At 41.8% G+C, this 27,646-nt stretch overlaps 1 protein-coding gene across 13 annotated transcripts in view; it reads left to right on the top strand.

Moving 5' to 3' along the window:
- Window positions 1-7,683: 7,683 nt before the first annotated feature.
- The window catches only part of USP54 (ubiquitin specific peptidase 54), a 77,816-nt gene continuing 57,853 nt past the window's right edge, over window positions 7,684-27,646 (top strand). For 9 of the 13 annotated variants that reach the window (XM_035329435.1, XM_035329444.1, XM_035329441.1 and 6 more), the window contains exon 1: window positions 16,835-16,969. The gene's annotated coding sequence lies outside the window, so the exon portion shown is untranslated. Of the gene's footprint in view, window positions 7,880-12,940; window positions 13,053-13,257; window positions 13,276-16,834; window positions 16,970-27,646 lie in introns of those variants that run through there. The other 4 variants (XM_035329438.1, XM_035329436.1, XM_035329440.1 and 1 more) reach the window with 4 other exon arrangements.

A 27,646-nucleotide genomic window follows, 5' to 3' on the forward strand; every position in this document is an offset into this window, starting at 1 on the left:
GCTTTTTCCCTCTTTAAAAGCAGCAGTATTTGTACTATTAACTAGATTCAATGAGATAATTCTCAAAAGTTAAATACTAAACTATCATCTTAACCTACACAGGTAGTTTTTTTCAGTCTTTTTCCTTTAATGTTAAACTTATCAGATTTTTCTCTGCTTTTTATGAATTATTATAAAATTATACAGTGTGCCAGATGAACTTTGGACACTCTTTAGGGGAACTAATTAATTTTGAGACGCTTTTGTTATCCTAACAATTTTTATTAATTTACAACTGTATAAAGCTATGGTACTTATTTTGGTACTTATGGCTAGATATGATTTTTTTTCCAGTAAGGGTAAGAACTAGAAGGTTCTGAGTATGCTTAGTGTACACAAAAGGTAAGAAGCAGTTTTCTGTTTTGTGTAATCGTTGTATAATTCTTGTGAAAAGGAAATAAATAATTTGGGTGTATGATAAATATCATACAGTACGCTTAGGAGGACGTAGGTATTAGTCATCTGGCAAAAATCGGCAGAGCTGCACCAGAGCTGCTGCTGTCTTAAAACTTTTTTTCTTCTTGCTCTTTGTTGCTATTTTAAAATAATGAAATCAAACATTTAAATCTTAAGTTGCCACATACCCGTGTTCTATAATAAGACTCTATTATTATGTAGTTAGATTTTGGGCAATGACAGCAAGTAACATTTCTAAATGCAGTGGTGTAACAACGTAGGAATGTACTGAAAGCGCTCTGGTTCTGTTCACTGTGCTGTCAGAATAAGTACATTGCTACAGCTGGAGTATCTGAAGTATCATCAGTGTCGGGTTATAATCTAGTTTGTATTTGCTTTAGTACGTGTGTATGTGAAGAAAGTACCCACACTGGCACATCCAACCTGGCTGCGGGTGCCTAGTTGGGTGTACAGGGATGTTATAATGGACACAAGCTATGCTGCAAATGGTCTGCTAGTTGGTCTGCCCTGTAATTGGGCTGGTGTGATTGCAGCTCTGGATTGCAGAGCTCTGGTTCTGTTAGTTTTACTGTCTTAATGCAGACTTTCTCTGTATGGCCTTTGAACTAGCAATTGCCACCTGGGTTAGAAATACCTGCTGCTTGTTCAACCTTCGCGTGGGGCCCGTGCTGCCTGCAGACAGCTCTACAGCACTGCTGCTTCGTGAGCAATCCTTGCCACTCGGTGTTCCTAGCTGCCTAAATATGCATGCCTCCGTGTGACTTTTATTATTATTTTTTTTTGGATAGGCAGCATAGTCATGTAGGATGAATGTGAGGCATGTACTATGAAAATGTTCCTAAAACATTAACTGAAGAGGAACAGAAGTGAACAGCAGTTAGCACACAGAGAAAATAAAAAGTACGGAGGATGTTTAAGATGGATGGCAAGTCTGAAGCTAGCCTTCTGCATACTTCTTAGTAGTTGGGTAGGTTATTAGGTTGTACCTGATGAAATTCATCCTTTGACATATTAAAAAACAAACAAGCAAACAAAACCACACCACCCGCCACCAAAAACATCCAAAAAATCCAGTCCTCTTCCCCTCTCAGTGCCCAGAGCTCCCTTAGTACCACTAGTTGTTATCTGAGATGCTGGAAGATTTGAAAATGAACAGGACAGGCAGGGAAGGAGGAGACAGGAGATCATAGATTATTCTGTCTTCAGTGTTTTGAACAAATTCTTGTACAGAATTCTTGCACACATTATCAGGCTTTGAGAGACAGCAAGAACATGAGTCACAACCACCACAAATATAGGAGGAGTAGATAGTTGTGCCAGTTTAATTTTCTTCTGTGATGTGATGATAAGATCCGTGAATTGACGAGAAAAGAGCAAACATCAGTATTGTAAGGTTTGTGAGGTCTCTGACATTGTTTCGTGCAATAATCTTAGAAAGAAGTGAAGAAACACGTCCTGAAATAAAGTATGGTAGGGTAGGTGTGAGACGTGGATGACTGTGCCCAGTGGGTGGTTATTAATGATTGTCTGTCAGAATGAAATGGCTGTATTGAATGCGGATCCAGCACGGTCTGCTGGGTCCGTTCTCGTTCTGGTTCACTTCAGTGTTTTTGTTAATGACCTTGGTGATAGGATAGAGAGTGATTGTGCTTACTAAATTCTTTCACTAAAAATGCCCCCTGAACTTGGAGGGAGTACAGATGGATAGGATACAAGTTTCAGAGTCAACAATTACTGGGAGAAAAATTAGAATCTTAGGAAATAAATGGAGGCCATTTGAAATTCTACAGAAATCATGAAATATGCAAAAATAGAGCAAGGAATAATTAAATAGAAGGCAACTCTCCATGATTCCTACTATTATAAGAGGACTAATGTTATATGAGGAGGGCTAAAAATAAGTACGGCCTGTAAAGCATAGGAAATAAGCTTTTTATCTCAGAGAAGACCTCAGTTGAAGTATTGCATCTAGTTTGGGCAAACCCTTCAAGAAAATTCAGTTCAACTAAACAGAAGCTAAGTAGTCAAATGATTTGAGGTCTGGAAAATGGGGCCTGATAGGAAAGACAGAAATAATTAGAGTGGGGGAGAGAGAGGTGTGCAAGCCCCAGGAAGAGAACTGCCAAGTGTTACTGTGTGTGTGCGTATAACATTATTTTTAAACCAATGCAAACTAGATATGGATGTTTCTTGACTATTTTTTCACGTTAGTGATTTACAAAAATATTTTGTAAGTAGAGATGATATACCCTGAGTCAGTAGCCACCAGAGAAAGCTGTGGTGCAGCCAGCCTGCCTGCTGCCAGTCCTAATGCTTTGAAAGTGTCCCAAGTCAGTAGGCTTCATGTCATTTGTGTTGTACCTCATTTCATAAGTACAAGGTATACCATACAAGATTTTCAGCTCACTATTCCTGCCCTTTACAGGCATAGTTAATAGTTTTTTTTTGTTGTTGTTTTTTTTTTCTTCCTTATTTTCATAATGACTTCAGTTGTCAGTCCAGCACTTTGGGGACTCAACGTGTTATTATCATAAGAAAACAAGGAGTGTACTGTAGGTAATTGTTTTGTTTATAACATCTTTCCCAATATCCATTGTATATTTCTCCACTGAGAAATGAGTGCAGCCTCAGTTACCTGAGGCTGTAACATGTGTTGTTAGCATCCTTCAAGTCTGTATTTGCATTATTATACCCTAGAACACACTTCTTTAATCATCACGGTTGGAAATTACCTTGCTTTGCAATTTTAGTTCCTATTTTCTCAAAGAGGAATAAGCGATTGCATGAGTCAAAGCCAACAGCCTGTGTGCAGTGTAGCAAGCCAAACCTGAATTCTGTGCCTGAGAGTGGAATTTGTGTCAGCTTCAAGCAATCTTTAATGGAGCTTTTTGTTTAAGTAACTATGAAGGAAATTCCATCATTTCAGTGTTTCTTCCCTCTAATAACTTACTATGTGCTGCTCTCACATTACATTTTTGCCATTTTTGTTTGTGCTATTATTACTATATTGCCATTTTGAGATGTTTGTGTTTGGGAAAGTGGAAGTTCAGACAGCTGGACAAGAGGTGATGAACAGGCTTTAAATGCAAGGGAGGTGTCTGACAGGGAAGCTTTAGGGGCCCAGCATCTTGCAACATCCTATAATGTATTTCCTTCTTCCCATATCTTGCTTTTCAAGCTGGATGTTTGTGTTCATGTTATCTGCAAAGGAAGTTATAGCTAGTATTGATTATTTAAATATGTTGACCACTAGCTTTCGAATTTCCAGACAAATAGGTGGGGAAAAGCTTACAAGTTTGTGCTTGTCCAGGCTCTGGTCGTATTTAAATGGTATTCTTTTGAACCATAAAAACCAGCTTACTTTTAAGTCTTACTTTAAAAGTCTTACTTCAAATTAAAAATTTAGAGCTGGTTGTATGAATCTAGCAAGTGATGTAGATACTTGGAGTATGTGTGATCATTACTATGATGGAATGCAAGGTAACACCGTTTAATGCTGATGAAGACTCGGTGATAAAAATTATCTTTGAAAAGTAAGCCAAAAAATGCTAAAGTCTCTGAGAATGCCAATGGTGTGTGCTGCTGGTATTGGAAGGATGAGACAACTATGTAGGAGGAATGTATAATCAGGATATACCATACTACACAAAATGCAGGATGTTGCAACCTCATTAACCAGCTCTAAGCAGTGCCGATGCTTCTGGGTGTGCGATGGAAAAACATGGCTAATGGAGGGGCTCGCAACAGCAGCGAAGGGTTGGTGCTGTGGCAAAGTTGTTCCCTGTTTCTGCCTCCCAAGCACATAACTTAAGCGTAGGTTTCCATGCTTCATGTGTTCTGGGGAGTCAGTGAGGATATTAGATTGACAGAACGGCTAGTTGGTCAGAAAAAATGTAACATTTATTAAAAAAAAAAAAAAAAAAAAAAAAAAGGACCTAATGAGCAAATTCTTCTCCAGAACTTGGAATCCTTGCCAGTGTGAAAGAACAAACACAATATTAATTGGAACCCAGCCTCTAGTTCATTAAGCTGTCTTTTGGAGATAGGACAACAAATAATTTAAGTGTTCCAGTAGTGTGGGACACACATACGAGAAACCCCATGCTTTTACGTTACTGTGAAGATCTAAATGAGAAACATAATAATTTCATGTTGCATCTCAGCTATTGCTTTTGAAAGCAGGAAGTCATGTTGGTTTCTGCAATAGGTAGGTCAGAAAACTCAGCACTTTCTTTTCTCTTAAAGAGCTGGAATGTGGGTGCCTTAAATCATTTAGTTTTTCATGGAGTTGGACTTCTACTTCGCTTTGCTGCCTTAAATCTCCCGAGTGAGCACAGACTGTCTGCCTTATTGTTTGTGGTGTGGCATGTTGCTGAACTTAAGAAAAATAAGATAACTACTAACTTAGTCTTGACCAACTAAAGTTCCTTGCATCTCTTTGGTACAGGCAGGCTGCTGCTCACATTGGAATGCTGGGTTAGGCTGTTGGAGGTCCTGTTCAAGTGCCTAGCATTTTTCTTTCTCTTTGTAGAATTACAGCATTAAGGTATGTAATAAAAGCTTTGTTTGTAAGTGTAAGTTAAAGTATGGCGTTATGAAGTCTCCGTTAGTACAATTACAATCCAAAAACACGATGTAGTGATGGCACAAAAGAAATCTCCTGTTTGAGCAACGGACTTGACCTCTGAATAAAATAGAGGAGGGTCAATGCAGACAGTGGGTGCTGATACGCTTCCATAATGAGCTGTGGCTCATCTTTGTTGTAAGATCATTGTTGTTTGAAAACACTATAGGTGATTGATGTGAAAAATGAAGGCTAATGACTAAGTCCTGTGCAAATGGTTTAAATAATTGGAGTTTTATAGTGCTGCCTGCTTTCTGGAGTACAGACCATCGTGCTAACCTGTACTGCTCTGTTACTCCTCAGCAGTATTTCCATACAAGGATTTTTATGCGCATAAGCATGGACTATGAGACAGATACACCCATTTTCAGTGTAAAGTGGAGTTTGAACTGTCTCCTTGCAGTAAAAGTAAATGGAATGTCTTATGTTAGAAACCTAGTAGCTGGCTTTCTGAAATGGCATCTACTTTATTTAGGCTTCTGACAGTTGGGAAAAAAATAAATCAATGTTCTTTACATAAAATTAGAATAAGGTCTATCTAGAAGTGATTTGGTTGTGATCTCGCTGTGCAAAACAGAGCTGAACTGTAATTTTATTTATGAAGATTTCAATATTAAGATTGCCAGTGAAAAGCTGTGTTGGATTAGAATACGTGTAATGTTGATTTAATTTAATAGCTGGTTCTAGGGGAAAGCAACAGGAAGGCAACACAATAGTCTGGATAAGCAAGAGCACTGCAAACATGCTGAAGACAATAGTTGAGCTGTCAGCTGTGAAGAGCCGACTTCCAGGCTCCAACCCGAGCTGCACAGCCGACTGGGAGGGTGGGAGCTCGGTGATCAAAAGGACACCAGACAGGATGGGTAACAATCAATGAGGTGGTGGTGGTGTGTGTGTGTGTGTTTTTTTTTTTTTTTTTTGGTCACATTTTAAAGTGATTAAAATGTATTTTCATTGAGGGTGAAAAATACATTAATGTATTTAAATACATTTTGGACTAGATGGTCTTCCAAGGTCCGTTCCAACCTTGGCCATTCTGTGTAAATTCCACATTGAATGCTATCGATAATTAAGATAACTTGTTCTGAAAATACTTTAAAAAAAAACCTTGTCGCCTGTTTGCTACTAGTGTATTAGACAGTGAGATGCTGAATTGAAACTAGCACTAACAAATTACCAGCCTAGCTTTTGACAAGCGTTGTTTCTTGTAATTACAGTGTAGATATAACAGTTTGATTGTTCCATGCTGTTCCTCAGTTTAGAATGAAAGATGGAAAAGCAACTAAGGAAACTTTTTCTTTACTGTTTGAGTAATAGCTTAGAGAGCTGAGAATGATATCTCCTAGTTCTAAAAGTGTTTAACATCCAGTGTTTACAAACAATATCTATTTAATTCAGATGCTTTAATTACTTAAAATAATTAGAGTATTATCATATGACTTCTGCCCATGTACAGTCTGAAATTAGTATGTATGGGAAGTTCTATTTTAGAAAGTGTCATATCACACTGACCATTTTCAGAAAGATAGCCCTGATTGTTTAGTATGGTGAGCTTAGCTTCAGTATGGTGACCTTTGTAAAGCAGGAACACAGATACTAAAAATACTGGAAAATGGGGGGAAAATATGAAGAATCTGAGCAAGAAAAAATGTTTAGACCTCTAAATGCCTAAAAATGTCAGGGAAAAAATGAATAATATCTGTAGGGGGGAAAAGAGAGTTGAATGTAATTCTGATATTTTACTAGATGTATCTCTTTACCTTCCCTATTACCAAAGCAAGAAGCCAAGTTTTGATGTGAGGCTCTAATGCAGGGTCTCAAAGTGTAACTCTGCCTGTACCCACCCGTCTTCTGCTCTGCAAGCTGCCCTTCCAAAGGCCAGCACCGGTCTTGGTGAGCGTGGCTGCAGTTGGTAGTGGAACCCAAGCACAGAAACAAATTAAGATGTGGGATGTCTGCAGAATCAGGTAACTGCTTGGAAATACCTGCAGAAGGCTGAGTAAAGCCTTTGTGAGATTAGCTGGATGGTGAGTGGCGCTTAGTTCTGTCCTGATGCCACCTTTGATACCTAAGTGTAAGGGCTGGCACTGAGGGATGGCAAAAGTAAGGCCGGACGGCTGGTGTCTTACAGGTGAGGGGCTGCAGCAGACAGGGAGCAACCGGTTTGTGCAGAGTTGCCCTGGAAGCTGGAGGATGCGGCGATTAGTCCCGGTAGCCAGCATAGAGCAGTGAGTCTGTGCTGATGGTAACGGGGGACAGGGAAGCGCCGCAGCGGCTGCAGCTCGGGACCGCCAGCAGCCCCTCTGGGCTTGCGGGGCTGATGTTTCAGTGGCGCAGTGCTTTCCCTACGCTTTGGGTGTAGGCAGGAAGGGTGATGCGGTGACGGAACCACGGCTTGGGTTCACGTGGGATCCCGAGCAGGGAACTCCGGTGACGGCCGTTCACTGCCGCTGCTGCACGTGTAGCGGCACTCACCACGCTGGGAGGCGATGGAGGTGCGCAGCGCCCCGCGCCCCGCCGCGGCCCCTTTAAGGCGCGACCTGCCCGCGCCGGTCAGGTGCGCGGCGGTGACGTCACGCGGCAGGAGGCGGGGCCTGGGCAGCCGCTCCCGCGCTCGGCGCGCCGCGGGAAACGGCGGCGGCTGCGCACGTGGGTGCGGGGCGGCGCGGAGCGGCCGCGGTGAGTGCGGGGCGACCGGGACCGGGCGGGGACGGGAGCGCGTCCGGGAAGCCCGGCTGGGGGCTGCTGGCGGCAGGGCGCGGGAGGTCCCTGTGTGGCTGCGGGTCCGCTGCAGCCTGGGTGGGTTTTCTTTGCGGCGTTACAGCGCCGTGCTCGCTGCCGTATCGCCGCGCGAAGGGTATTCTCGTTAGAACCGCGCTTTATTATTTGCAAACGTTTATTATTTTAGCATTTTTCTTTCTACATACACCTCTACCTGTTTCTCCGTAACGCACCGCTTACGTTTATTAGTTGAAGCTGTTGCTGAGTTAGCAGGTGTACGCAAGGCACTGCCTTCACTGCTGCTGCTTCTCGGGGTGGTAAATCGTGGTGTGTTCCTGCTGTCCTTGGTAGAGCTGCTGCTTTAAATACAGCTCACGGTACGTCGGTGAATGGAGGCAGTCCAAAATGCAGGAGTTTGGAGTACGGCGAGGGCTGTAAGGTGTTTTACAGCTGCCTTTCCCCCGTTGCCGATGGGAAGCTGGTAGGCTGTCTCTAGAGGAGGTGATGCCTGTGCCCTCCACCAGCTAGGTGGGATTGCAGAAGCTCACGCAGATCTCCCACCACTGGAATCTTGCCGTGCCCGGGAGCTGCATTTGCTAGTTTAAGGCAAAGAATCGACAATGGCCTTTGTTGTGGTGTTTGCTTTTTCAATAAGGGTAGCAGGGACATTGAAATTTTTATTTTTAAAGATTCAATTAATCTCCATGCTAATTAGACTTTCATACTTGCAGTTTTCATTTCTGACCTTATGTTTTTGCTTTTCACGAGATATGTTAAAATTGTTGGAAAGGAATGCTAGAAAAAAATCCCCTGCTTGGGGGAAATATTGGATGAAGATAAGGTTGGACCTTATGAGGTCCAATGAGAAGGACCTCTCATTGTCTTGTGTAGCAGAAGGATGTGACAAAGTGAAGCAAGGCTTTCACAGGTTTGTCTCTTGGCTGTCTGAAGCTATCTCTGGTATTCTTATGCTAAAAATGTAGTCAAAGACTTCTCTTTAAGCCTTAAATTGGAAAAGCACAGGTCAGGTCCCAATCTCTTACCACATCTAATTTATTCCAAAGCAGACTTAGTTCCTAAATCTGCAGAGCAGGATTCTGGAGCAAGTCCTTATTAAAATAAAAATACTTCAATGTATGTCCATATGTAATTGTTGTGATACCTGCTATTTTTAGCTTTGGACATATACCTAGGAATTCATCTCTTCTGCAGGTTTCTTTCAGCAGCTGCCTTGACAGTGTTTCCATCTAATCGGTATGCAACAGAAGATGTTTTTAGTGTCTATATTTAGCTGCTGATGTTCATACTCTGCTTGGTATTCTGTATTGCTTCTTGCAGTGGGCATCCTGCATGGATAGATTGGCCTCGTCCTGAGATCCACATTGTCCCAGTTGACTTGTATCAACAGTGGGCTTTCTAAGGGGCTAAGCGTGTTGATCTGTCATGGTTTAAGACCAATGGAGTCTTCTTATTTAGATATATTAATGCATACTTGTGATTTGTGTGCTCCTCTCATCTGGGGAAGAGGAACCTCTGAGTGTCACATTGCTTTAGTGTTTAATTAATACTTTTTCATGCTACCTGTGTAGAGAATACCAGTGTTCTGTCAGAAGCAGATTTGCAGTCTGAAGAGGTGATGCAGTTTAGGTTGCCAGGCAAAGGTGAACAAATAAATCATGTCGGCCATGTGAGGATTAGCCTACAGAGATAAATCTGGTCAATTACTTTTCTAACTGAAAATCTCCTTAACTGCTAAGTATATATTTTTTTTCACTACAGCACCTATTACTGTGATGGATGTGACTTTCCATAGAAATTTGGCAAGTGGCTCGTTGTTTTTTCTGCAAGTCCTTAGCCATTTCCCACCCTCCTTAAAAATGTTACTTGAAAGCTTGTTGATACTTCAGCATCTTAAGCCAATTTCATTTCACTAGCTGTGAAACAAACAGTAAAACTCATATGTGTGGTTGTATATGCAATTGGAAAAATCACGGGATTTTAAGCATCTGCAGAAGCTTTTGTAGGTGCATACGAATTTAAGAGATAGTGGCTGTTCTAATGAAACACATAGAAAGCATTTCAGGATGGAAAGAAAGATGACTTAAATGCTGTTACTCCCCCTCTTTGTAATAGCCAGTTTTTTTATAGAGGAATTACTTTTACGAGTTGCAAATTACAGTTTGTTTTAAAATATTTATTCAGTGATTGGAGTGATTCCTGGAGTTGTATGTGTCATTGACTTTTGTTTTCAGCCCTTCAAATATTGCATTATAAATTTGAATGCTTTGGGGAGTTCTGTGCCATACATCCTGACTGTGTGTCAGTCTGCCAAGGTTCAATTATAGGACAAACACTAAAAATAAGACACAAAGGAAAATAATTAGGGCAGGAAATATAAAACGATCTAAGATAAAATTTTATGAGTCTGATTGCCTTCTTTGCAGCCATGTCTTTGTGATCATCTTTTTTTCTGTTGTTAAATTAAGTGATACAAAAGTAAACTAATAAAGCTGAGGAACTAAAATATCAAAGGGAACAAGCAAGGAGGGTTTGCTGGAAAGCTTACTTTCTTTTTTGGTGTCATATGGATGTAAGTAAGTTCCCAAAGTGAATCTTCCACCTCCAATCTGTCATCTCCTTTTTTGTGTCAGATAAGAGCCTGAAAAGCATCAGTTTGAGTTGATGGAAGTGCTGAAACAATCTTGCACAGTCTTCTTTCATAAGACATTTCTGCAAGCCTCAGTCAAGGACCACACTGTTGCAGAGATCCTGGTGTATCAAAGTTGGGTGCCTCAATTTTGGGTCACAAACATACTTAAGACTTGATGTTGGGAAAAGCAGATATGGATTTATTACTCCATTTACACTGAACCAATGCCACGTGTGTGCTTTAGGTGAGGAAAGGTATTTTCTGATTCCAGACCTGGTTAAACTTTAAATTAGTTCCTCTCTGTCTCAGGGTCTTATCTAAACCACAGGAAATTCCTTTTCCTATGAGGTAACAAATTTTTTGTGCCATGTCTTTTAGGCTGTAAAATGCTGGTTCTTGTCTGCTTCACCTGTGCAGGTGACAGGAGGCTTGTCTGTGGCTTTGGTGTGGCATAGAATCATACTCACTGAAAGGATTTGCTTGTGTTTTGACAAAAAAAATGGTTTGTTTGGTTAACAGGCATCTGTGAGCTAGTGTGTTGCTTGTTGTCAATAAGACCTTTTACCATCCCTTTTTGATAGGATATTTATAAAACACTCTTCTGGCTCTGGTCCACATACTGAAGTCACAAATCCCAGGGTGGATTACACGTAGCAAGCTGCGTTTTGCAGTCACTTGGACTCAGTGTGCAATGCAGCTGCTTTTTTTTTTTGGTTTGCATTTGTTTTTGAGTGTAGTAGCAAGAAGAATGTAGTTATTTGTAGTATTTGTGGGGGTTCCTCGGTATCATAAAGAGTGGTATTTTGGTTCCTGCATGTGTTTCTTTAACCTTTGAACGCTGGCTGTTTTGTAGCCTCCCATACCTCCCAGTGCTGCAGTTTAAATTACTGTAGAGCACTGGGTGGGAGTTCCTAGACCTAAGGAGCCGAAGGATCTGCCAGCAGGGTCTGTTGGCTCAGAATGAAGTGCTCAGGCTGTGCTGCTTTCTCCTGGTATTTCTTTTTTTCCTTTGAGTCATCTGTCAAAAGAAAGTCTGGTCTCAATGAGGAGCTCTCTGCCTTCAAAACATAAGAAAGATGAGAAGAGGAAAATAGTAAGTATATACAGACTGGTTTTATGTTTAAAGTTGTAAATGGGCCAGCTTCTTTAATCAAACCGGAAGTGTCTGACAAAGAGTTGCACTGGTAGGGCTCTTGATAGCCAAGGATTGGACTTGACATATTAAGGAATCCTTCCCACTTCAGTGCTCCCAAGTAGATTTTTAAAGCTAGTTTAGGTTTTGCCTTAGATGACAGACCCCAGTTTCTCAAACAGCTCCGCTGATACTACCTCTCTGAGGCATCCTACACAGATACCTGTGGGGCAGCATAGGGAGCGCTGAGGAAAAGATGTGACTTAAAACTGCTGTGGCCTGTATTTCCACCCACTCAGTGCTTTCACTGACCTGGTTGACTCTGGCCGCTCGGACGCTTGTGTTGCCACATGGGAACAGCTTGTGCAAGGATCAGAACGAGTGCTAGGGAGGCTGAAGGAAAGCGGAGGGCATACAAACTACGGCCACACCTTAGCCGTTCTCGCTATAACACGGTAGTCTTGGAGACTTCCTGATTGTTGAGAACTACCAAAGCAATAGTATGCTTGATGGTTCTGTAGGAATAATGAGGAACAGCAGAAAAGCTTTTTGCTCATCTTGCAATTTATAAGTGACTTTAATAGCTCTAGGTAACCTGGTTTTAATAAAAGAATTGCTCGAAAGGCAAGGGAGAAAGCCGTATGGGGTTTTTATCAGTGGCTCCGTTTGGCTTTAAGGCTATCTGACAGAGTAAACCATGCTTTTTTTTTTTTTTTTTTTTTCCCCCTCAGATGGTATTGAAACAGTTGTCCTGCCATGTGGAGAAGGTCAGCTGAGTACAGCATATGTGTTTGCCTAATATTTTTTGAACACATTGCCCTGAAGTTTGACTGTTGTTAGATTTTTCATTGGCTTTTTTCCCTCCTCTTGAAAAATGCACTGCTGATGTGGCAACACCAGCTTCCCTGCCTCAACCAGCCCTCCTCCCATGCCAAATAAATAAATAAAGAATTGTCGGTGGTTGCTGCTTTGTGTCCTCTTCACCGAGTTAACCTTTTTGACCTCAACATTTTTCAATGAAGGGGGCAATCAGATTTCTTAAAATTCCGGGGGATGCATCCTGGAAGTTAACGAAACATTGCCTTGATTATAACAAGGAGGCTAGAAAAGATTAACCAGGGGGCTCATTTACAGCAGTTGTTTCGAACTGATCTTTCCTCGAGAGCAGTTTGATGCTAGCCTGATGCAGCTTGGCCGTGGCTGCATCGGAAGGGGCTGGGCTGGGCTGGTCTGGGCGCTCCCCTCCCTGCTCAGCTGGTGCCAGGCCGCTCGCCCTGCAGGTGGCTCGCAGCACGGCTCCCTGCTGGTGCGGTGCTCGGAAGCAGTGGGAGCGTGATGCTGGGGAAGGTAAACAGGCTGACACCGCCTGGTGTTTCCCACACTGCATGAAACCACCACACCTGTAGTCCGTGTCGCTGGCAGCTGTGCAGTTATCCGAAGACAGATTGAGGGGCAGCTTTGTTATCTGGGTAAGGGAATTTGACTTCAGGCCATTGCTTCCCAGGTCTGCTTTCTGAATTCTTAATGAGCTAGCTGATAGGGGGGGAGGGGGGGAAGCTATCATTCCTTTAGCAGTTTTTTTTCCCTAATTTTTCTCTATACTAGCTTGTTCTGTAGACTGCTTAGCCCGAGCATAAGGGGAGCAGAAGGGGCGTGTGATGGGAATGGATCCACCTGGGTAGCAGCTGTGAGGTTGGCATAGCTGTATCATTAAAACATGCTGTGAGTTACCTATGCAAGAAATTAGCATGTCTTCACAGTATCTTGACTTTGGTAGCAAAGATAGTATGAGAAGTTGCACTAACTCCTATTTCTCTGTATCTCTGGCAGTTTGCTGGTCTCTGTTGGGTCAGTTAAAGCTGCTTACTGGAGGGCTGCTCTGTGTTCCGAATAACAGAAATCATAAAAATAGCCCCCTCAAAAGCTTTATTTTCTAGTTATTTTTAACCCAGAGCGTTCTCATGAAGCAATTTGGAATGTGGTCCTACACAGGCAGCCGTCTGCAGAACAGCAATGCGTGAATCCAGGAATGAGGGCTGTGGAAGGTGGACAGGAACTTCTGGAAGTAGCTCTTTGAAGCCAGTCAGAAACTACATCTGCAGCGTGGTGTGGAGTTCGCCCCTTGTCGTTTGTTCCTGACAAATGTCTCCATATAGACAAACTTAATGTTACTTAAACTATACTAAATGTGATGACATTTAAAGCCCTACGAGTGGGAGTGCTATGCTGGAAATTTTCTCAGGGGTGAAGGGAATGGCTAGCGTAGTCTTTGCTTGGTAGGAAGCTACGTGATCTGCGGTGGCAGAAGGGAGCTGAAATCCAGTGAGTTCGCAGATGTTGGGAAGAGGACTATTGTCAGTATTCAAAATGAAAGCACATGCAGCTCTGTCATCTGTACCTCATTTCTAAAGATTTTTTTTTTTAACATATGCTGTCATTTTCTTAGACAATATCTGTTTATCTTGCCACCTGTGAATGGATGCTGTAGGCAGACACACATTTAATAGATGGGATTGTCTGCAAATATGTTTGCTTCTCAGCTTATTGATCTTTACAACAAACAGAAAAGCAAAGAATGAGGAGAGAGATTCCATGCTTGTTTCTGTTGCTTTGTCTTTACTCGTTTTCCTGCCTTACTTCAGTCTGAGCCAACTGTGTGGTTGACTGCATAATTGCTAGCATTGCTATCAGGTCTTAATAGCCCTAGGGTCTGCCGTACTTGACAAGAGCTACGTGAGGGTTGCTGTACTGTCCTAATTTAGGTGAAATGACATTGGAAAAGTGGGAACACTTTTTTTTCCCTGTTCTGTGCAGAAATATGGTAATTGCTATGAATTCTTTCTTCGTTTGGTGGCAGTGAGTCAGATGCTTAGATGGTGTGTTTGGCAGAGCTCTTTTGTAAGCTCAGAGCTCTTGCACTCCAGCGAGGGAAGTGTCCCCTGGCTTCTGGTGGGGCATGGAACCCTGCCTGCTGCCTCAACTGGCCTTCGGCAGTAGGGAGTGAAGTCCTGGTTTCTGCCTGATGCAGAGGGATTTGTTCTAGCAGGAAAAGCCTTACCTGTTCCTTGCTGCTGTGTGATTTTTCAAGTTTGAGTTTTAGGTGTGACAAGCAGAAAGCAAGACCAGTTCTAGAAATACTTCTCGTGCTTTCTTAGTCACTGAAATATTAAAGAACCGGATATTGTTTAGATCGGTAACTGCAAGTTTCTGTTTAAAATGGTGTAAAAGTGAGTGTTTGAAAAGGTCCTCAGTTTGATCCGTACTTAAAGTTGTTACTCAAGTATGTCTGGTCCCCTGAAGCATTTTAGGAAGAATGCTCCTTTTCTCCCTGAGAAGGGAGTTGTGAAATGATGGAAACTGAGGCTGAAACAAATTGGTAAAGATTGGCTCTGCACATCCTTTGGTATTACAGATTTAGGTGCTCCTGCCATGCGTTTTGGCCCACACCGCCTCAATGAGGAAATCAGTGGAGTCACATGAGGCTCTCTGTGGTCCCTGCGTGTCTGAGGAGGAATAGGCAAATGCTTCCTCCTGTGGGATAAGGAGGAGGAAAAGAACATAGAGACCAGTGTTTTCTCTGCAAGGGTGCTTGCCAACTTAAGGTCATTGAGCCCTGGACATAATGCTGCTTAAGCAGATGGACTTGCAAACTCTTGGTAAGGAAACCTGCAGGTCCGAGTAATGGTGCAAGACATCAGGGAGGCTCAGTTGTTCTTCCTGCGTGATAAAAATGAGGATTTCTGGCTGGAAAAAGTCTGTGTTGATATTATAAACTGCACTTTTAAGTGGTTTGGCTTCTTTGAAACAAGCTGTTTGATGAACAAGTGCTATTGAGTTAACGTGACATATGCAACTGTAGAACATATTTTGAGCCCAGCATGATTATTGAATATTGTACTAGGTTTTGTTCACAGTTGTGCCACTGTTAGGACACTTCAAAAATGATTTGAGATTTGCGTGGGCAAATCTAAAACCTGGGGGTAAGGGGAGTATATGGACGTATCACACGATAAAGCACTGCTTAGAGCATTGTGCTTTGCCATGTATTATTCCTTTCTTGCTCTTAATCCTGTTTTTGTCTGACCAAAACTGCATCATTATGGAAAGACATGGTTAAAACTTGGCTCAGTCTCTTCTATCCTGCAAGACTGGATTGTTTTTAAGGCGAAATGACTGAATTGTATTCCAACTGCTTCCTTTTTACATTGTTTGTTTCTGTTGGGTAAATGGTCCCGGTGGGGATAGTATCTTCAATACCTCGTATGGTCCAAGGCATTATTATATTTCAATCTTAATCTGTTTGTTAGCATTATATTGTGCTAGGACAGAAAGACAATGGGGTGCATTTTTTTTTTGTAACATAACCAAAGTTTTCTTTTATTTTGGTCTTGGATATGCACTGTAACTCCTCTTATCTGTGCTGTGAGTGTGACCATGTTAGAAGAAGAAATGGATGCTGAATGTGGATGGCATCAGTGTCCCAGGAGCTGCACCGTAAGAGTCTGAGAATAATCATGTAATGCTGATTCAGAGCTTAAGTAACTGAGCCTGTGGTAGGTTTCTGGGATAGAAAGCTATTTTTCTGGACAAGCTTCCTTTTTTTTTTTTTTTTTTTTAATTTTCTTGATTAACATCACTAGTTTTGAAACATACGAGATTGTTCCAGGAATTGTCCTGCAATAATTGTTCTTTAAAAGACTGGTCTTACGTTTGCATCAGAACCGTGGTGCTCTAAACCGAGGGAACAAAACTGATGCAATCCTTGAGTCCTCTCATTTGTTCTGTTCAATGGTTTCATGTCACTCCTGGTTATCAACCCCTCCTGTGAGAAAACATCCTTCTGTTTAACTAAACAATTTGCAGGAACTTTGCCAGTTCACTTGTCACACTGGGATGAGGTGAGCCCTGCTTTGCAGAGGGTGCTGTAAATAGCAGCAATCCATTACAGCCCAGTCTCCTCTGCCTCCTCCCAGCCACATCTCTTTTATGGAGGGGGTTGTAAAACTTTCCTCCCTCTTTCATGGCCCTGTTTCCAAAATGAATTGTTAGTAAGCAGGCCCTGGTCTTATCTCTGTTGGCAGAGCTGCCTGCCTGGTAGGTGGCAGTGGGGGGCAATGCTTTTCAAATGGGACTTTCCTGTGTTGACGGAGGCCCTTGGGTTTTATGTTTTGTTTTAACAGCTTCCTATTGTTTGAATCTGCAGGTTGTCCCCTCCCACGCTCTTCTAGCTCTTTCCTCCTCCCTTAAATATTTTTTCCATGTAAGTATTACTCAGAGCAGTTACTCTAATAGCATGTCCTCTGAGAGTTTTTTCAGCCTGCTCTGATCTCCAACTTTTGTTGCAATACCAATGTGGAGTTTACACAATAGAAACTGGCTTCTAAAGGTAGGTCTTACTAATTTTGAAATCTGTTGTTTAAATTCAGCGTCGCCACTGTTGTGACTACTTTTTCTGATTAAATCTGAATTGTCACAGGAATGCTCATCTATATATGCGACTGAAAAGTAGAAAACGCTACTTTTCAGTGTGGATTGTCTTATTTCTGAGATGCAAAGAAGTAGCGTTGCTTCAGTTTGCCATTAATTCGCTTTTGAATATTCAGGCCCTACTTCCTAAATGCTGTTTCGTATGTGTACATTTTATTTATGTTCTTGAGTGTGCTTGTCCGAAACACACTTCGGAAGCCATAAGCTGCCTTGGGTCCATCATACCAGAGCTTCTGCTGACTAGTACTATCCATAATAAATGCGAAGATGAAACCAGTCCAAATCTCTTTGCACCTTAACATTTGTGACAACTGGAAGGGATATTAGCCATTTGTTTCCTATGTTATTTTTTAGTGTAATTATACCTAGTCAGAAGCTCTTAAGACTGCTTTTTTCATAATATAGATGCAGTTTTGTTTCCCACTACTTGTTAGCTTGAATTCTGTTTGAAAGGAAATTGGTAATAAAATGAGGTATTAAATATAGGTAGGGCTTTTAAAATTATTTTTAATCTGTTGATTTGTGAAAGTAAGGACTTGCTTTGGCAGCTTTCCTGATTCCCTGCCTTTTGTAAAAGTGCCTCGTTTCCAAAATAAATAGTAATTATTATGTGAATTTTGGAACTCTACCATGACTGTTCCATACTTCTCATTGCTGCAACTTTCAGCATGAAATATATCTTTGTTTAAATCTGTAGATTTGGAAAATACATAAACCATTTTCATACATTTGGTGAAAGTAAACAGGCTTTAATTACACCAAATGATAAATCCAGTTCTAAAATCTGTCACCAGAGGTGGGGGGTACAGGGAAAAAAAGCTACATATCACTTCCACTGCTCATCGTTCTTTATAATAAACAAATTCCAGACTTATTTTGAAGGAATACCTTTTTTTTATAATCCCCACATGTTTTAGTATGCCTGACATGGGTTGTAGCTGCCGAGGTGGCTCTCAGTTGGGTGGGCTGAGCTGATGCAGAGCCGAGCGTGGAAGCCTGTGCTCCTGTCCACTGCCCGATTCCCTTGTCCCCAGCTCCAACTTCTTGGTGAGTTAATTCAGCTCATTAAACTTGCAGGAAATAAAGCAAGCCCTTCTCCTCTCTTCCCATCCCCCTCCAAGTGCTAACGTTGTGAGCTGAATTTGCTCTTGCAATCCAGAGGGCAGGGATTTGGCTTGCCTGCCCATGAGCACTGGGGTGGAGAGGCAAGTGCCCTCCCCGCTTTGGTGGCAGTGAGATTTCTGGTTCAGATGTCCACAAAAAATGTCACCCCCAGAAATCACCTGTCCGCCCACAGATAACAAGAACGCTGTATCACAACCTCTGGCTAATCATACAGGAAGACAAGCATGAACTTGCATTTGATACAAGGTCAGATTTCCATTGCGTGATGAGCTGCTGAATGTGGAATTAGCCTGAAAGGACAGAGGCCAGCCCATCTGACGGTTTGCAGACTGAAGCACATCAGGGAGCTGCTTGCATTCATCTGCATTATTAGAAAGTTCAGTGGGTATTTAGCATGTTGTACTTCGTGGCAGTTAAAGAAGCCTTAGGAACGTCATCATCGCTAATTATGCTTTTTCCTTGAAACAAAACACCAAAACCAACAAATTCTCAGTTCAAGAATCTATTACTTTAATGGAAAAGCATTCTGGACATAGCGTTTTGTGTGGTGTTTGTTCATTTGTAATGTAGTTACACGTACAGGCTCAAGTCTCTGTTTTAGGTGCCTTACAAAACAGAACAGGCTGATTCCAGCTTAGAGAGTTCCCACTCTAAGGCCAGAGAAACATGATAAACAGGTAGAGAAGTAAAGGAAACAGACTGTGGTGGCTGTCAGGATGAACAATGGCTTTGGCACACCTGCTGCCTAACTGCTGAGCTTTTCTATGCTTGGCAGGAAAGGAATGATTTGGAGGATAACAGAATAGCTTTGTAGATGTTTTTGGTATGTTTCCATCTTCTCCGGGGGAGAGAAAACAGAAGCACTTGCTTTTAAAGTCTAACAAATGGCTAGTGAAGGCTGGCATCATCAAATACGGGGGCAGGATTTAATCATGCACTAAAATTGAGAAGTCAAGATTGTTAGATCCGAAGGCCCATAGAAGTGAATGCAGGGAGTGGTGTACTGTAGGAAGGGGCAATACTGGAGTATAGTCAGAGCTATGTGATGGAGAAAACTACTCTTACTGCACTTCTGAACAGATATAAACAGAAGCAAACTGCTTTTATGTAAGAAAAAAGAGTATGTTTTCTTAGTAATCGGGAAGCAAAATGAAGAGAGCTGGAACAAATGCATACGTGGGAAAGTTTTTCAGTATGGCAGAGTTTTCAACTCCACCAAGAGCCAAGTGATGTTAATCAGTTGCTTTTAACTCCTGGGAGTTGTCACACATGCAAGCTCTGGGATGAGATTACTTCTCCCAAGGAACAATGTGTCACAACCATGGCATTTCACCCATTTTCCAGTTGCATCTTTTCAGGTTCTGATGTTTTGAATCACAATAACAGCCTTTTAATTGATGAATTAATACATGTGTATTTCCACAAGTTTTCTTGAAATTTATAATGAACTTGGTTCCATAAGAAGACATATGTTTCAATTCCTGTCCTAATCAGTGAGTACCTGGGTCACCATAGCATATTGGATTTGGGGAACTTAAGGGGAGTGGGAAGAAATGAGCGCTAAAAGGGCGGAAGGATTTCTTTCTAGGTTAGCAGACAGAATGTACTCAACATCGCACATTTTGGATCAAGCTCAGAGTAGTTTAGCTTCAAATGGAGTGACTTTAGGCCTGCTTGGCCAGAAGTGTAAGATTTTTCCAGGTCAGCCAGTTGGTTGTGCGTGTGTGTGCATATGTGTGTATGATTTATTAATCACAGAGGAAGGATGCACAAGCTCTTAATCTGGATAGAATATTCGTATTTTTTCCTGTCTCCCTTACAGGTGTGCATAAGGAAGCTGGATATGTTGTAATGCTGGTTAAGCAATGCATAATAAGAATAATGTTAAGTAACAGTGCGTGTGAATGCTTTCTTCTAGTATTGAAGGAGAATTTAGCAGTTGTCATTTCTCAACACAGCATTTATTGTGGTGTAATGTGGTGACTGAAAATACCATCATGGTGTGTTAACTCCTTGATAAGAATAGCTTTTAGTGATGTTGCTTTTCCAGATGTCAGGTGATTGTTCTGTGAAGGCTGGTGATTCTGAGGGAGCGGGCTTGTAACAGAACAGTATTTGTTTTCGCCTTTTCGCTGTCTCGCTGGTGCTCTGGATCTGCATTTGTTTTTGTATCAAGTTGCTAATCTTCCTCACACCCTGTTCTGGCAAGTACAAGAGCTGCGTCCCCTCAGCAGCTTTTCCTGTTGCCAGTGTATTGTCTGGGGAATCGTGGGGAAACCAAGTTGCATTGTGTGGGTTACAATGCTTGGAGACCTGGGCCTGGAGCGTGTTGACGGGTCTTGTCTTAACAGGATTTGGCAAGAGTAAGTGTGGGCAACGTGAGGCGGAGCTGTTTGTGCAGTTGTGACTGGAAGGAGAAGGCTGCACCCTGTGCCGGCTGCGGGGCTGCTGTGGGCCCCAGCTTGCCCCGGAGACCACCGTGGGTTGCTGTAGCAGCATGTGGAGTCCTCCACAGGTTTAAGGGGCCTAAGCCTTCTGTGGAAAGTCCCCAGAAGGATTTTAAGATTGACAAGGCCAAATTTTATTTAACTAAGAGCTAGAAATTTAGATTTTTTAAAAGAGAAAACTCTAGGGAACTAGGGGGAGTAAAACAGAGCTGTGCTTCTTGTATTCAACTTTCTTGTTGCCCTCTGTGGCTGTTTCCCAGTCTGTCAGTCACGGAGTGGCCCTGTATGTCTGTAAGAAATGCTGTGCTATGTCTGAGGCCAGCTCAGGCGTCTCTCTGCCCTGCGGTACCTGCAGCCCCTGGAGCCCCCTCTCCTCTGAGCATCCCTGGTACCTCTCCCAGGGGGACAGGGCAGGACAGGGCTCTGTCCCTGCCCCGAAAGGTGCTGCATGGCAAAGCCATACTCTTTAAGGATCACAGGCACAGTTAGAAGCAAAAAAGTGAACACTTACATAAACCGTGTCATCCTGAGACCAGCCACATCCCTGTCCCTTGCTGTGTGTGGTGGAGTGGAAGAGCCCTTAGAGCTGCTGTCATGTCTTGCCTGAGCCCTTTCCCCAAAGCGCCTCGTTCCCTGGGGTGCTCTGAAGGAATGAGATGCCAGTTTAGGCTGGGTACTTCACTCTACAGGGGAGAAAAAAAGATAAACCCAGCACATAGAATAATATAGAGTTTAAAGCTCTGTGCTTCCTGCATTTCACCCGTTTTGGGGTGCGCTAAGTTAGAAGCTGTGTAATCCTCTGTGCTTACAGCGAGGACAGTGGTCACTGGAAAGTTAGGGGGTTTCAGCCAGGGGTGTGTTGTTTTCAGTTTCCAAGTGATTTTGTCAGTTGGTGTGGGATCAGTCTGAGGCTATCACAAAAGTAACTGCTTGCTTTCCACAAAAAGTTCCCTCCAGCTACATTGAAATGGTCTAATCTCTGCTGAAAGAAGTTAAACTATAACTCTTAAGGTCAGTATCCTTTTGTTTATAGTCCAGGCTGAAATCTTGCCTGAAGTTCAGCAAGGCTGCAGTTTCCTCTAGCTACTCCTTCAGTGTTGAATTCAGTGGCTTAAAAACTTGTTGCCTGGGCACTTTGCAGGCCTGTCAGGCCAGGCCTCGCTTTTTTGTAGGGGGGCACGTAATGTATCCTCAAGCTTGTTCTTTCTCATTCTGTTTTAAAATACTAATAACCAAGTTATTTAAGGGTGTCTTTCCACACTTACTGACTGGTTAGAAGTATAACTTCTCATGGCATCCACAGAATTCGGTTTTAATTTCATATTTAACAGTTGTCTTTTAAATGCAAATGCAGAAACTTTTAAACTGCCTCTTCCCTTTCTTCTACCAGTGAGCAATCCGCAAATAATGCGCAGAGATTCCTTTTGTGGTATCTACCTCCTCTTGAGCCCTTTCTGTGTGTTTTTTTTTTTTTTTTTTTTTTTTTTTTTTTTTTTGTAGAGAGCTTCTGGTGCCACTCAGCAGTGTCATTTCGTTGCCAGGCAGAGCAAAAATAAATCAAAGCTGTTGACATCATTCTTCTTTTTCTTACCCCAACACCCAACTAGTCTGTTCAGCTTGTGTTATAGTGCATTTGCACAGCTTCTGCTTCTGTGATCCATTAGGACAGAGCCTGCTTGTATTTTACAAGAGTCTCTTTCATGCTTTGTGGATCTCTCCAGGCCACAGCAGGACACAGAATAATCCCTTTTGCATTTGGTAGTGTCACAGTATTTCTCTGGTAAAGATGAAATAATCTTACCAAATGAAAACAGTAACATCTTCATGAGTCTGTATTTGATGCAAGGTAATTCTTTCATGGTTTTTGTGTTTTAGAGAATGAACAACTGCTTTTTTTCCCAGTAGATCCCAAGGTTTTAAGATGTTAGAATCTACAAGGAAAGAGTTGTCGAAGTTTTTAAAATCAGCATGGAAGTAGTTGCATAATAGTAGCATCTGGTAAGGATAATACAGATGATCTTAAAATTATATTAGAAACCTGAATTCAGGAGGCTGGAGTTCGGTAAAAGTTTGTTTTGAAATCTTACAGCTTTACCTTGCTTCCAGTTTTAACACAAAATAGAGGAGTTGTATGTCAAAAATCTTGTTTATAAGATAAAATGTGCTTTGCACACATAAAAGCTCCATCAATGTGTTCTATTCATATCATGCAATATTTCAGTTCCTGAAATGTATTTCTGACTACTATACTTTATATGAAAGTCAAAGAAAATAATTTGCCTGTTTTTTAGCTATCTACTGCAAATTTCACATGATGAAGTAGGTTAAAATGGATCTGAAGTTTTGTGTGGTTGGTGTTGTTTTGCCTTTTTTTTTTTTTTAAAAAAAAAACTGCTTGAGAAATAAATGCTGGGGTCTCTGTCTTCCAAATATTTATTTTATTACCCCTGTCAGAACGTCTTATACCAGCATAAAAATGTTTATTTACAAGAAGAAATTAGTTGTTATGGTCCAGATTTTCTTTCATTAGTAGAATGGTCATGTTTTAAATGTGTTATGATTGTCTTTATAGATGAGAAGATTTATACCAAGAATGCTTAGATCTGTTTTTATTGACCATTTTATTAACAATCTATTATTTAAATTAATAGAATAACAGAATTTAGACAAAATAAATTTTATCTTTGTAGGGCTTCTCAATGAGAGAAAAATTCCCACTATTGGACATAGTTGTGCATCCTGTTATACAGGGGCTCCTTTCCTGGGTTTGCAGGTATCATTGCATGACGTTGTCTGCATTTGATATTTAGCTGCAAGTTCAGGGCTGTTGTGCATTCATTTGTCATTTATCCTCTTCTTTAAAACACAGATCTGTGCAAAGTGGGCGCTTGCTTTGAGACGGTAACTGGCAGCGCTGCAGCTGAAGAGAGGCACCATACGTCCATGACTGTCTGCTTGGGGGCAGTGAGCTGGGCAGCTGGGCCTGATCCTGGGGTGCAAAGGCCTTGGAGAGAGGCTGTGGCAATGTATTGCAAATGCTCTGTTTGCCGGGGGGGGACCAGAGCCCTCTGTGTGAATTCTGAACATGAAGTTTGGAGGCCTGGTTATGCCTATTTGCTTCCTATTTACAAAAGGAAAAAGTCACCCGCTTGCAAAAAGTGTCTTTTCCTCTGTAAATCCATCAATCAGATGTGTTATTCTGCTAGTTTATAGAAAACAGTGAATCAGGTCTCCTACTTTGATAGAAAACAGTGAATCAGTCTTTGATTTCTACTCCCTCTCTTTGCCTGTTCCAGACTGCTGGTAAGGTACAGGACATTGTCATATGTTTCCCCCAACCTGTTTGTTTGCTTTCCTTTTCCCATATGTTAATTGCTGCCGTTGGGAGACAGGATGTTTTGATTCAGTAAAAGCTTTTTCTTGTGATCCGTTCAGGTGTTGTTCCTATCCAGGTTCTGAAGGTTTTAGTGTTTTTTGCAGAAAAATTCTTCCATATACAAGGCGAGATCAAGCAAAAATGAGTTACTCTATCTTGTTATGCTTATTTCTCTCAACTAACAAATAATGATCTTAAAACCAAGTTAAGATTAAGTGCTTATGCATGTGCATGCACACTCGTGATTCTGCTCAAGTGTTATTTATAGTTGTACAGCACAGATGACTGCTTTAAAAAAAGAGGAAAAAGCAGCATATTGTGGATGCTGGGTGCATTGTTTTATGTCTTTATGTAGAACTACTAATCCATGTAATGCTCTGCAGTGCGGGAGCGCTCCTGCTTGTCAGTTTTAGCAAGGCAGGAAAAAAAAATTAAATGTTTAATACTGGAACAAGACACAAACACCTTAAACTGCTGTTCTTCTTCAATCTGCCTATGCTTTGTCTTCATGAGTTCTTCTGAACTGCTTCAGTTTGGCACCTTGGTACGTTACTAGTCCAGCAAGAAAGTGAGTGTTAGAAGCCATTCGATAAGTGGCGATGGTGGGATGGTTCTCTGTGTTTTGTGTTCCATCTAATAGGTTGAGAATAAGTATTACTTGAATACCCCAAACTATCCTGAGCTAAAGAAAAAATAGGGAGTAATTTCCTAAATGTGTTGACTGCAAAGTGTGCTGTCTGGCCCCCAGCTGTTGATCATGACAGAGGTGGGCATTGTGTCTGCCCATCCTCTGGAGATGTCTTTTGTAAGTAGTGGTGTCAAAAAGTCCATTGTGCCTCTGTGCAGAGGAAGCTGTTTTCTTCCCTGGGTGTCTTTTCGCCCTTGAACGCTACCTGGGGAAGTCAGTGCCTTGTGGTGTTTAACTTTGAGGTTCTTAATTAATCACTGCAAAGAGTAATTTCCACCCAAAGGCTGTCCATCTGTCTGGTCCAAGTCTGTTGCTGCTCTCTGCATGTTTGTGCCTTTGCTTATTACATGTTTTTTCCTTTGAAATTCAGCTACTGGTGGTGCTGAGTTTTTCTGTTTGCCTGTTTCCCTGGGAAATGCATACCTTGCTTACCTGTGTTGGTTATTCTGTGTGGATGTGCCTGTATTAAGGCATTCACCTGTTTCAAACATTACTGGAATAGAGGTATAATGGAACAGGTTAGTGCAGTAGAGGGATTTGTGGTGCTGTATTCTGAACAGCACATGACTTGGGATTGATAGCTACTGACTTTTCCTTTAAGGAAGGAAAGGGGTATGAAGATTGACAGGAGAATTCAGTGTTATAGCATAGTAGCTATTCTAGAAGAGGCTGGTTATTTTTTTTTTTTCTGCGAATTTTTGTGGTGCTGCTTAACAGAAAATGTCTGCGAGGTCAGGAAAACAGTGGCATCAGGGCTTAAACATTTCAAGTTTTCAGTCATGAAGCCTTGGGTTACTGAATGCTATTGTTGGCACTCTAGTCATTCTCAAACTAGGATTTGCAAGTCAAAGCAGAAAATAATTGTTTTCCTGGGTCAGTAGTATTATTGGAAGAAGGATGAGATTATTTGCTTGTGAATAAAGGTGCCACAAGAAAAAGCCTTGAAATCTTGCTGCTCAGGCATATGGCTGTAAAATGCAGAATTTTGCAAAGAAAATATTTGTACCTGGGGTTTGAATTAAATACTGAAATAGTCTTAAAGCTCCCCCTTGGAAATCCTAGGTGAAGTTTTGAGAGGGAAATAACCAGCAGCAGGAGGCTGTCTGGGCATCCGCTCGAATAAAACCAGAACTTTCCATTTCACCATATGGTTGACAGCTGTCCTGTTCCTATTTGTCATCATTTTCTATGTTATACAGGATTGAATGGTGATGTTTTACTGATTTTGAGCACTTGCATAACATTTGAAGCTGCTACATTTTCCCTGCTTATCCTAACTCCACAGATTCCATATGGAGTGGGATGAGAAGCTGGTTTCATTCTCCCCTTCCCGTTATGAAATGCCCAGCACCAAGTCTAACGTGGATAATATAGGGCTTTTTTTTTTAAATACAATCCTCGGAGAGTAAACTTCCATTTCATTTAGAAGGTGATATGAATCTTAGGGTAAGTACTTAAGAAATCCTCTTCCATGCAGTTGTATTGAGATGCCTGCTTTTATTACCCTGTGCAGCAGTCTTAAAGAGCTGGGCAACTGTGGAGTGAGGATCTGAAGGGAATGCAAATGATTCTGGAGTCCTATTTTGAAATTCTTTGGGTTTACTTCTGGCTAGATGACTTTCTTACCTATGTCTGTTCCTTCCCACTTCAAGCGTCAGAGAATAGCTGTTGAGATAACAGCTCCTTTGGGTTGCATAAGAGAAAGGGGGGGCAAGATGCTTCCCAAGGGTCTGGGGAGGAGGACACCAAGCTAGGATCTGCCTGCCTTCATTCCCATCGACTCTGCAGTAAATGCATGTGCTGGAAGTCCTGTGATGCATGAGATCACTGGTTATTAATATAGTGTTTTTGATATGAGTAAAGGTTTTATCTAGGGAGTGAAGTGTATTTTGGCAATAAGCCCACACAAAGTAAATAATGTGGCCTTTGCGTCTCTGGTTATGACCTCAGATCTCTTGTTGTTTGTCTTTGTCTTCCAACAGAAGCCCTTTATTGTTCGATTATCCCACATTGTGTTCCTAAAAACTGCAGTCTCTAACAGGAAAGGTGGTCCTGAAAGTTCTAGATCATCTTGAAGGTGAAGTTATATTTGATCAGAAAAGGCTGTAATGCTGATCTTTATAAATAAACTCACAGCTCTGAATACCTTGTTTATTGCAATATGCCTTTTAATGGTTGTCAGGTCTTTACAGGAAGGTTTTTAATAGTTTAACCAGTTGTTTGAGAGCCACTGATACTTGAGGTCCCATTAACTGCTTTATGAAAGTCTGGACCTGGCTACCCTATTTTTCTCTCTCTGTAGCTATATGGGATAGATACATACTTTTTCTCTATTTTGAACAGAAGTCCAGGTGTTTCTCCAGTTCCCAGTCTAGTTCCGAGGTTTGAACAGAAGACAGGTGTTTCTCAGCTGATCTACTGCTTCCAGGAAGGACTGCAGAAATGACCACCAAGCCTCTGTAACCCTACAGAAGCATCCCCAGACAGCTGCAGACAAGCAGAGGATGGCTCCTGTTGAGCTACAGCAGGGGGAGGTTTCCAGCCCTCCACCATTACTGAGTTGTCGTCTGCAGTTCAAAGCCCATGGCTTTCTGCCATTTTTTTTTTTTTTTAAACTGAGAGAGAAATGCTCTTCAAAAAGATTTGGCTGACTGTTGGGCTTAAAATCAAATGGTTCAGATTAGATGAGTGTTCACAGTATTTTGTTAGACTGTATTAAGACACAGTCCTCTATAATTTTATAAAATGCTGGCAAGCACTGCTGCTTGCTGCAAAGAATAAACCACCTTCATGCAGTGTAAAGCTGTGCTTGACCTCAGCAGCTTGCAGAGTCTCACTTTTGGGTGTTTCTGCAGCACATGGTCTCTCCACACCCCTTGTTGGTCTCAGCTGTTAACAGGAACATGGAGTGGGTTTGCTTTTTCCTGTTATCTGCTGGTT

This window comes from Oxyura jamaicensis, chromosome 6 (genome assembly GCF_011077185.1).
Source record: "Oxyura jamaicensis isolate SHBP4307 breed ruddy duck chromosome 6, BPBGC_Ojam_1.0, whole genome shotgun sequence".
In the NCBI taxonomy this organism is placed as follows: Eukaryota; Metazoa; Chordata; class Aves; order Anseriformes; family Anatidae; genus Oxyura; species Oxyura jamaicensis.